Consider the following 10,907-nt stretch of genomic DNA (forward strand, 5'->3'; position numbering starts at 1 on the left):
TTTTGATGTTAAATCCCAAACCGCTGCGCAGAAGTCAACTAAACTTCACCCAATAGTGTATTGTATCACATTCTAGTAGTTACATTTGAAAATTTCGTTCTAGGACATTTGGTTTGAGCGCAATCATTAAACTTAATTAAAAAAGTCATTTAAGCCTTTTCACAGTGAGATCTATGCGATATGGCCGAGAAATGTAATTTTGATGTTAACTCCCAAACCGCTGCGCAGAAGTCAACCAAACTTCACCCAATAGTGTATTGTATCACAATCTAGTAGTTACATTTGAAAATTTTGTTCTAGGACATTTTGTTTGAACGCAATCATCAAACTTAATTAAAAAAGTCATTTAAGCCTTTTCACAGTGAGATCTATGCGATATGGCCGAGAAATGTAATTTTGATGTTAACTCCCAAACCGCTGCGCAGAAGTCAACCAAACTTCACCCAATAGTGTATTGTATCACAATCTAGTAGTTACATTTGAAAATTTTGTTCTAGGAAATTTTGTTTGAGCGCAATCCTCAAACTTAGGTCAAAAAAGCCATTTAAGCCTTTTCACAGTGAGATCTATGCGATATGGCCGAGAAATGTAATTTTGATGTTAACTCCCAAACCGCTGCGCAGAAGTCAACCAAACTTCATCCATTAGTGTATTGTATCACAATCTAGTAATTACATGTGGAAATTTGGTTCTAGGACATTTGATTTGAGCGCAATCCTCAAACTTAGGTCAAAAAAGCCATTTAAGCCTTCTCACAGTGAGATCTATGCGATATGGCCGAGAAATGTAATTTTGATGTTAACTCCCAAACCGCTGCGCAGAAGTCAACCAAACTTCACCCAATAGTGTATTGTATCACAATCTAGTAGTTACATTTGAAAATTTTGTTCTAGGACATTTTGTTTGAACGCAATCATCAAACTTAATTAAAAAAGTCATTTAAGCCTTTTCACAGTGAGATCTATGCGATATGGCCGAGAAATGTAATTTTGATGTTAACTCCCAAACCGCTGCGCAGAAGTCAACCAAACTTCATCCATTAGTGTATTGTATCACAATCTAGTAGTTACATGTGGAAATTTGGTTATTGGACATTTGATTTGAGCGCAATCCTCAAACTTAGGTCAAAAAAGCCATTTAAGCCTTTTCACAGTGAGATCTATGCGATATGGCCGAGAAATGTAATTTTGATGTTAACTCCCAAACCGCTGCGCAGAAGTCAACCAAACTTCACCCATTAGTGTATTGTATCACAATCTAGTAGTTACATGTGGAAATTTGGTTCTAGGACATTTGATTTGAGCGCAATCCTCAAACTTAGGTCAAAAAAGCCATTTAAGCCTTTTCACAGTGAGATCTATGCGATATGGCCGAGAAATGTAATTTTGATGTTAACTCCCAAACCGCTGCGCAGAAGTCAACCAAACTTCACCCAATATTGTATTGTATCACATTCTAGTAGTTACATTTGAAAATTTCGTTCTAGGACATTTGGTTTGAGCGCAATCATTAAACTTAGGTCAAAAAAGCCATTTAAGCCTTTTCACAGTGAGACCTATGCGATATGGCCGAGAAATGTAATTTATGATGTTAACTCCCAAACTTCTGCGCAGAAGTCAACCAAACTTCACCCAATAGTGTATTGTATCACAATCTAGTAGTTACATTTGAAAATTTTGTTCTAGGAAATTTTGTTTGAGCGCAATCATCAAACTTAATTAAAAAAGTCATTTAAGCCTTTTCACAGTGAGATCTATGCGATATGGCCGAGAAATGTAATTTTGATGTTAACTCCCAAACCGCTGCGCAGAAGTCAACCAAACTTCACCCATTAGTGTATTGTATCACAATCTAGTAGTTACATGTGAAAATTTGGTTCTAGGAATTTTGATTTGAGCGCAATCCTCAAACTTAGGTCAAAAAAGCCATTTAAGCCTTTTCACAGTGAGATCTATGCGATATGGCCGAGAAATGTAATTTTGATGTTAACTCCCAAACCGCTGCGCAGAAGTCAACCAAACTTCACCCAATAGTGTATTGTATCACATTCTAGTAGTTACATTTGAAAATTTCGTTCTAGGACATTTGGTTTGAGCGCAATTATTAAACTTAGGTCAAAAAAGCCATTTAAGCCTTTTCACAGTGAGATCTATGCGATATGGCCGAGAAATGTAATTTTGATGTTAACTCCCAAACCGCTGCGCAGACGTCAACCAAACTTCACCCAATAGTGTATTGTATCACAATCTAGTAGTTACATTTGAAAATTTTGTTCTAGGAAATTTTGTTTGAGCGCAATCATCAAACTTAATTAAAAAAGTCATTTAAGCCTTTTCACAGTGAGATCTATGCGATATGGCCGAGAAATGTAATTTTGATGTTAAATCCCAAACCGCTGCGCAGAAGTCAACTAAACTTCACCCAATAGTGTATTGTATCACATTCTAGTAGTTACATTTGAAAATTTCGTTCTAGGACATTTGGTTTGAGCGCAATCATTAAACTTAATTAAAAAAGTCATTTAAGCCTTTTCACAGTGAGATCTATGCGATATGGCCGAGAAATGTAATTTTGATGTTAAATCCCAAACCGCTGCGCAGAAGTCAACTAAACTTCACCCAATAGTGTATTGTATCACATTCTAGTAGTTACATTTGAAAATTTCGTTCTAGGACATTTGGTTTGAGCGCAATCATTAAACTTAATTAAAAAAGTCATTTAAGCCTTTTCACAGTGAGATCTATGCGATATGGCCGAGAAATGTAATTTTGATGTTAACTCCCAAACCGCTGCGCAGAAGTCAACCAAACTTCACCCAATAGTGTATTGTATCACAATCTAGTAGTTACATTTGAAAATTTTGTTCTAGGACATTTTGTTTGAACGCAATCATCAAACTTAATTAAAAAAGTCATTTAAGCCTTTTCACAGTGAGATCTATGCGATATGGCCGAGAAATGTAATTTTGATGTTAACTCCCAAACCGCTGCGCAGAAGTCAACCAAACTTCACCCAATAGTGTATTGTATCACAATCTAGTAGTTACATTTGAAAATTTTGTTCTAGGAAATTTTGTTTGAGCGCAATCCTCAAACTTAGGTCAAAAAAGCCATTTAAGCCTTTTCACAGTGAGATCTATGCGATATGGCCGAGAAATGTAATTTTGATGTTAACTCCCAAACCGCTGCGCAGAAGTCAACCAAACTTCATCCATTAGTGTATTGTATCACAATCTAGTAATTACATGTGGAAATTTGGTTCTAGGACATTTGATTTGAGCGCAATCCTCAAACTAAGGTCAAAAAAGCCATTTAAGCCTTTTCACAGTGAGATCTATGCGATATGGCCGAGAAATGTAATTTTGATGTTAACTCCCAAACCGCTGCGCAGAAGTCAACCAAACTTCACCCAATAGTGTATTGTATCACAATCTAGTAGTTACATTTGAAAATTTTGTTCTAGGACATTTTGTTTGAACGCAATCATCAAACTTAATTAAAAAAGTCATTTAAGCCTTTTCACAGTGAGATCTATGCGATATGGCCGAGAAATGTAATTTTGATGTTAACTCCCAAACCGCTGCGCAGAAGTCAACCAAACTTCACCCAATAGTGTATTGTATCACATTCTAGTAGTTACATTTGAAAATTTCGTTCTAGGACATTTGGTTTGAGCGCAATCATTAAACTTAGGTCAAAAAAGCCATTTAAGCCTTTTCACAGTGAGACCTATGCGATATGGCCGAGAAATGTAATTTATGATGTTAACTCCCAAACCGCTGCGCAGAAGTCAACCAAACTTCACCCAATAGTGTATTGTATCACAATCTAGTAGTTACATTTGAAAATTTTGTTCTAGGAAATTTTGTTTGAGCGCAATCATCAAACTTAATTAAAAAAGTCATTTAAGCCTTTTCACAGTGAGATCTATGCGATATGGCCGAGAAATGTAATTTTGATGTTAACTCCCAAACCGCTGCGCAGAAGTCAACCAAACTTCACCCATTAGTGTATTGTATCACAATCTAGTAGTTACATGTGTAAATTTGGTTCTAGGAATTTTGATTTGAGCGCAATCCTCAAACTTAGGTCAAAAAAGCCATTTAAGCCTTTTCACAGTGAGATCTATGCGATATGGCCGAGAAATGTAATTTTGATGTTAACTCCCAAACCGCTGCGCAGAAGTCAACCAAACTTCACCCAATAGTGTATTGTATCACATTCTAGTAGTTACATTTGAAAATTTCGTTCTAGGACATTTGGTTTGAGCGCAATTATTAAACTTAGGTCAAAAAAGCCATTTAAGCCTTTTCACAGTGAGATCTATGCGATATGGCCGAGAAATGTAATTTTGATGTTAACTCCCAAACCGCTGCGCAGAAGTCAACCAAACTTCACCCAATAGTGTATTGTATCACATTCTAGTAGTTACATTTGAAAATTTCCTTCTAGGACATTTGGTTTGAGCGCAATCATTAAACTTAGGTCAAAAAAGCCATTTAAGCCTTTTCACAGTGAGATCTATGCGATATGGCCGAGAAATGTAATTTTGATGTTAACTCCCAAACCGCTGCGCAGACGTCAACCAAACTTCACCCAATAGTGTATTGTATCACAATCTAGTAGTTACATTTGAAAATTTTGTTCTGGGAAATTTTGTTTGAGCGCAATCCTCAAACTTAGGTCAAAAAAGCCATTTAAGCCTTTTCACAGTGAGATCTATGCGATATGGCCGAGAAATGTAATTTTGATGTTAAATCCCAAACCGCTGCGCAGAAGTCAACTAAACTTCACCCAATAGTGTATTGTATCACATTCTAGTAGTTACATTTGAAAATTTCGTTCTAGGACATTTGGTTTGAGCGCAATCATTAAACTTAATTAAAAAAGTCATTTAAGCCTTTTCACAGTGAGATCTATGCGATATGGCCGAGAAATGTAATTTTGATTTTAACTCCCAAACCGCTGCGCAGAAGTCAACCAAACTTCACCCAATAGTGTATTGTATCACAATCTAGTAGTTACATTTGAAAATTTTGTTCTAGGACATTTTGTTTGAACGCAATCATCAAACTTAATTAAAAAAGTCATTTAAGCCTTTTCACAGTGAGATCTATGCGATATGGCCGCGAAATGTAATTTTGATGTTAACTCCCAAACCGCTGCGCAGAAGTCAACCAAACTTCACCCAATAGTGTATTGTATCACAATCTAGTAGTTACATTTGAAAATTTTGTTCTAGGAAATTTTGTTTGAGCGCAATCCTCAAACTTAGGTAAAAAAAGCCATTTAAGCCTTTTCACAGTGAGATCTATGCGATATGGCCGAGAAATGTAATTTTGATGTTAACTCCCAAACCGCTGCGCAGAAGTCAACCAAACTTCACCCAATAGTGTATTGTATCACAATCTAGTAGTTACATTTGAAAATTTTGTTCTAGGACATTTTGTTTGAACGCATTCATCAAACTTAATTAAAAAAGTCATTTAAGCCTTTTCACAGTGAGATCTATGCGATATGGCCGAGAAATGTAATTTTGATGTTAAATCCCAAACCGCTGCGCAGAAGTCAACTAAACTTCACCCAATAGTGTATTGTATCACATTCTAGTAGTTACATTTGAAAATTTCGTTCTAGGACATTTGGTTTGAGCGCAATCATTAAACTTAATTAAAAAAGTCATTTAAGCCTTTTCACAGTGAGATCTATGCGATATGGCCGAGAAATGTAATTTTGATGTTAACTCCCAAACCGCTGCGCAGAAGTCAACCAAACTTCACCCAATAGTGTATTGTATCACAATCTAGTAGTTACATTTGAAAATTTTGTTCTAGGACATTTTGTTTGAACGCAATCATCAAACTTAATTAAAAAAGTCATTTAAGCCTTTTCACAGTGAGATCTATGCGATATGGCCGAGAAATGTAATTTTGATGTTAACTCCCAAACCGCTGCGCAGAAGTCAACCAAACTTCACCCAATAGTGTATTGTATCACAATCTAGTAGTTACATTTGAAAATTTTGTTCTAGGAAATTTTGTTTGAGCGCAATCCTCAAACTTAGGTCAAAAAAGCCATTTAAGCCTTTTCACAGTGAGATCTATGCGATATGGCCGAGAAATGTAATTTTGATGTTAACTCCCAAACCGCTGCGCAGAAGTCAACCAAACTTCATCCATTAGTGTATTGTATCACAATCTAGTAATTACATGTGGAAATTTGGTTCTAGGACATTTGATTTGAGCGCAATCCTCAAACTTAGGTCAAAAAAGCCATTTAAGCCTTCTCACAGTGAGATCTATGCGATATGGCCGAGAAATGTAATTTTGATGTTAACTCCCAAACCGCTGCGCAGAAGTCAACCAAACTTCACCCAATAGTGTATTGTATCACAATCTAGTAGTTACATTTGAAAATTTTGTTCTAGGACATTTTGTTTGAACGCAATCATCAAACTTAATTAAAAAAGTCATTTAAGCCTTTTCACAGTGAGATCTATGCGATATGGCCGAGAAATGTAATTTTGATGTTAACTCCCAAACCGCTGCGCAGAAGTCAACCAAACTTCATCCATTAGTGTATTGTATCACAATCTAGTAGTTACATGTGGAAATTTGGTTATTGGACATTTGATTTGAGCGCAATCCTCAAACTTAGGTCAAAAAAGCCATTTAAGCCTTTTCACAGTGAGATCTATGCGATATGGCCGAGAAATGTAATTTTGATGTTAACTCCCAAACCGCTGCGCAGAAGTCAACTAAACTTCACCCAATAGTGTATTGTATCACATTCTAGTAGTTACATTTGAAAATTTCGTTCTAGGACATTTGGTTTGAGCGCAATCATTAAACTTAATTAAAAAAGTCATTTAAGCCTTTTCACAGTGAGATCTATGCGATATGGCCGAGAAATGTAATTTTGATGTTAACTCCCAAACCGCTGCGCAGAAGTCAACCAAACTTCACCCAATAGTGTATTGTATCACAATCTAGTAGTTACATTTGAAAATTTTGTTCTAGGACATTTTGTTTGAACGCAATCATCAAACTTAATTAAAAAAGTCATTTAAGCCTTTTCACAGTGAGATCTATGCGATATGGCCGAGAAATGTAATTTTGATGTTAACTCCCAAACCGCTGCGCAGAAGTCAACCAAACTTCACCCAATAGTGTATTGTATCACAATCTAGTAGTTACATTTGAAAATTTTGTTCTAGGAAATTTTGTTTGAGCGCAATCCTCAAACTTAAGTCAAAAAAGCCATTTAAGCCTTTTCACAGTGAGATCTATGCGATATGGCCGAGAAATGTAATTTTGATGTTAACTCCCAAACCGCTGCGCAGAAGTCAACCAAACTTCACCCAATAGTGTATTGTATCACAATCTAGTAGTTACATTTGAAAATTTTGTTCTAGGACATTTTGTTTGAACGCATTCATCAAACTTAATTAAAAAAGTCATTTAAGCCTTTTCACAGTGAGATCTATGCGATATGGCCGAGAAATGTAATTTTGATGTTAAATCCCAAACCGCTGCGCAGAAGTCAACTAAACTTCACCCAATAGTGTATTGTATCACATTCTAGTAGTTACATTTGAAAATTTCGTTCTAGGACATTTGGTTTGAGCGCAATCATTAAACTTAATTAAAAAAGTCATTTAAGCCTTTTCACAGTGAGATCTATGCGATATGGCCGAGAAATGTAATTTTGATGTTAACTCCCAAACCGCTGCGCAGAAGTCAACCAAACTTCACCCAATAGTGTATTGTATCACAATCTAGTAGTTACATTTGAAAATTTTGTTCTAGGAAATTTTGTTTGAGCGCAATCATCAAACTTAATTAAAAAAGTCATTTAAGCCTTTTCACAGTGAGATCTATGCGATATGGCCGAGAAATGTAATTTTGATGTTAACTCCCAAACCGCTGCGCAGAAGTCAACCAAACTTCACCCATTAGTGTATTGTATCACAATCTAGTAGTTACATGTGTAAATTTGGTTCTAGGAATTTTGATTTGAGCGCAATCCTCAAACTTAGGTCAAAAAAGCCATTTAAGCCTTTTCACAGTGAGATCTATGCGATATGGCCGAGAAATGTAATTTTGATGTTAACTCCCAAACCGCTGCGCAGAAGTCAACCAAACTTCACCCAATAGTGTATTGTATCACATTCTAGTAGTTACATTTGAAAATTTCGTTCTAGGACATTTGGTTTGAGCGCAATTATTAAACTTAGGTCAAAAAAGCCATTTAAGCCTTTTCACAGTGAGATCTATGCGATATGGCCGAGAAATGTAATTTTGATGTTAACTCCCAAACCGCTGCGCAGAAGTCAACCAAACTTCACCCAATAGTGTATTGTATCACATTCTAGTAGTTACATTTGAAAATTTCGTTCTAGGACATTTGGTTTGAGCGCAATCATTAAACTTAGGTCAAAAAAGCCATTTAAGCCTTTTCACAGTGAGATCTATGCGATATGGCCGAGAAATGTAATTTTGATGTTAACTCCCAAACCGCTGCGCAGACGTCAACCAAACTTCACCCAATAGTGTATTGTATCACAATCTAGTAGTTACATTTGAAAATTTTGTTCTGGGAAATTTTGTTTGAGCGCAATCCTCAAACTTAGGTCTAAAAAGCCATTTAAGCCTTTTCACAGTGAGATCTATGCGATATGGCCGAGAAATGTAATTTTGATGTTAAATCCCAAACCGCTGCGCAGAAGTCAACTAAACTTCACCCAATAGTGTATTGTATCACATTCTAGTAGTTACATTTGAAAATTTCGTTCTAGGACATTTGGTTTGACCGCAATCATTAAACTTAATTAAAAAAGTCATTTAAGCCTTTTCACAGTGAGATCTATGCGATATGGCCGAGAAATGTAATTTTGATGTTAACTCCCAAACCGCTGCGCAGAAGTCAACCAAACTTCACCCAATAGTGTATTGTATCACAATCTAGTAGTTACATTTGAAAATTTTGTTCTAGGACATTTTGTTTGAACGGAATCATCAAACTTAATTAAAAAAGTCATTTAAGCCTTTTCACAGTGAGATCTATGCGATATGGCCGAGAAATGTAATTTTGATGTTAACTCCCAAACCGCTGCGCAGAAGTCAACCAAACTTCACCCAATAGTGTATTGTATCACAATCTAGTAGTTACATTTGAAAATTTTGTTCTAGGAAATTTTGTTTGAGCGCAATCCTCAAACTTAGGTAAAAAAAGCCATTTAAGCCTTTTCACAGTGAGATCTATGCGATATGGCCGAGAAATGTAATTTTGATGTTAACTCCCAAACCGCTGCGCAGAAGTCAACCAAACTTCACCCAATAGTGTATTGTATCACAATCTAGTAGTTACATTTGAAAATTTTGTTCTAGGACATTTTGTTTGAACGCATTCATCAAACTTAATTAAAAAAGTCATTTAAGCCTTTTCACAGTGAGATCTATGCGATATGGCCGAGAAATGTAATTTTGATGTTAAATCCCAAACCGCTGCGCAGAAGTCAACTAAACTTCACCCAATAGTGTATTGTATCACATTCTAGTAGTTACATTTGAAAATTTCGTTCTAGGACATTTGGTTTGAGCGCAATCATTAAACTTAATTAAAAAAGTCATTTAAGCCTTTTCACAGTGAGATCTATGCGATATGGCCGAGAAATGTAATTTTGATGTTAACTCCCAAACCGCTGCGCAGAAGTCAACCAAACTTCACCCAATAGTGTATTGTATCACAATCTAGTAGTTACATTTGAAAATTTTGTTCTAGGACATTTTGTTTGAACGCAATCATCAAACTTAATTAAAAAAGTCATTTAAGCCTTTTCACAGTGAGATCTATGCGATATGGCCGAGAAATGTAATTTTGATGTTAACTCCCAAACCGCTGCGCAGAAGTCAACCAAACTTCACCCAATAGTGTATTGTATCACAATCTAGTAGTTACATTTGAAAATTTTGTTCTAGGAAATTTTGTTTGAGCGCAATCCTCAAACTTAGGTCAAAAAAGCCATTTAAGCCTTTTCACAGTGAGATCTATGCGATATGGCCGAGAAATGTAATTTTGATGTTAACTCCCAAACCGCTGCGCAGAAGTCAACCAAACTTCACCCAATAGTGTATTGTATCACAATCTAGAAGTTACATTTGAAAATTTTGTTCTAGGAAATTTTGTTTGAGCGCAATCCTCAAACTTAGGTCAAAAAAGCCATTTAAGCCTTTTCACAGTGAGATCTATGCGATATGGCCGAGAAATGTAATTTTGATGTTAACTCCCAAACCGCTGCGCAGAAGTCAACCAAACTTCATCCATTAGTGTATTGTATCACAATCTAGTAATTACATGTGGAAATTTGGTTCTAGGACATTTGATTTGAGCGCAATCCTCAAACTTAGGTCAAAAAAGCCATTTAAGCCTTCTCACAGTGAGATCTATGCGATATGGCCGAGAAATGTAATTTTGATGTTAACTCCCAAACCGCTGCGCAGAAGTCAACCAAACTTCACCCAATAGTGTATTGTATCACAATCTAGTAGTTACATTTGAAAATTTTGTTCTAGGACATTTTGTTTGAACGCAATCATCAAACTTAATTAAAAAAGTCATTTAAGCCTTTTCACAGTGAGATCTATGCGATATGGCCGAGAAATGTAATTTTGATGTTAACTCCCAAACCGCTGCGCAGAAGTCAACCAAACTTCATCCATTAGTGTATTGTATCACAATCTAGTAGTTACATGTGGAAATTTGGTTATTGGACATTTGATTTGAGCGCAATCCTCAAACTTAGGTCAAAAAAGCCATTTAAGCCTTTTCACAGTGAGATCTATGCGATATGGCCGAGAAATGTAATTTTGATGTTAACTCCCAAACCGCTGCGCAGAAGTCAACTAA

This window comes from Corythoichthys intestinalis, unplaced genomic scaffold (genome assembly GCF_030265065.1).
Source record: "Corythoichthys intestinalis isolate RoL2023-P3 unplaced genomic scaffold, ASM3026506v1 HiC_scaffold_24, whole genome shotgun sequence".
In the NCBI taxonomy this organism is placed as follows: Eukaryota; Metazoa; Chordata; class Actinopteri; order Syngnathiformes; family Syngnathidae; genus Corythoichthys; species Corythoichthys intestinalis.